At 49.0% G+C, this 243-nt stretch overlaps 1 protein-coding gene across 1 annotated transcript in view; it reads left to right on the top strand.

Moving 5' to 3' along the window:
* LOC118745581 (E3 ubiquitin-protein ligase PPP1R11-like) overlaps window positions 1-243 on the top strand; it is a 59,562-nt gene that overhangs the window by 34,363 nt on the left and 24,956 nt on the right. The gene's annotated exons all lie outside the window — the stretch shown is intronic.

Below are 243 nucleotides of genomic sequence, written 5' to 3'. Positions count from 1 at the left end.
TAGTAGAATTCTCCTTTCTGTGTTGCCAAAGAAGGGGGGCTGAACACCTTTTGCAGAGAACACTCTGCGTAGGCGGACTTCGGCCGCACTTAGGGATTTTAACCCTCAGGCAGTAGAGTTCTCCTTTCTGCTTGACACCGGTAGCCCTTGTAGTTTCATCCGACAGTCGTGCATCCCAGGTATAGCAAAATACAGCAGAAGTGTGCGTGTATTTAGTGGGATCGGGAGAGTTAAAGTGAATCC

The sequence above is a fragment of the Rhagoletis pomonella genome, unplaced genomic scaffold, assembly GCF_013731165.1.
Source record: "Rhagoletis pomonella isolate Grant_MI unplaced genomic scaffold, Rhpom_1.0 Rhpom_scaffold_00009, whole genome shotgun sequence".
Taxonomy (NCBI): Eukaryota; Metazoa; Arthropoda; class Insecta; order Diptera; family Tephritidae; genus Rhagoletis; species Rhagoletis pomonella.
This window is presented reverse-complemented; position numbering and strand designations above follow the sequence as displayed.